This window comes from Penaeus monodon, chromosome 19, assembly GCF_015228065.2.
Source record: "Penaeus monodon isolate SGIC_2016 chromosome 19, NSTDA_Pmon_1, whole genome shotgun sequence".
Lineage (NCBI taxonomy): Eukaryota > Metazoa > Arthropoda > Malacostraca > Decapoda > Penaeidae > Penaeus > Penaeus monodon.
This window is the reverse complement of record NC_051404.1, coordinates 13,806,037-13,806,473: the sequence shown is the minus strand read 5'-3', so window position 1 is coordinate 13,806,473 and position 437 is coordinate 13,806,037.

Here is a 437-nt window from a genome sequence, read left to right as displayed (position 1 = left end):
ATCCCTCAGTTTTTACCATGGATTCCGAGTACGATCTTGCCGTTCTCGGTGTATTCTTTGCAATGCTACAGACAAATAGAAGAAAGAAAACTAAAAAGCGTAAACAGTGGTGCAAAAACTGGTTACAATGGCGAAATCAGTGTTCTGATATCAAATTATTAAAGGAATTATGTGAAGAACCAATTGATTTTTTCAGTTATTTGCGCATGACTGAAACAGTGTACCAAAAGTTGCTTTCGCTGGTTTCTCCTTTCATTAAAAAGAAAAACACAATAATGAGAAGAGCAATATCGCCACATGAAAGACACCTGTAGAAATGAGAAGTTGAGAACTGTACAGTTACGAATCCCCACACACGCTCTGTTCAGTTACTCCTTTCAGTTAAAAATAGGGAACATTGTATTTGTCTCAATTTAACTGTGGGGTTTTGTTGAACT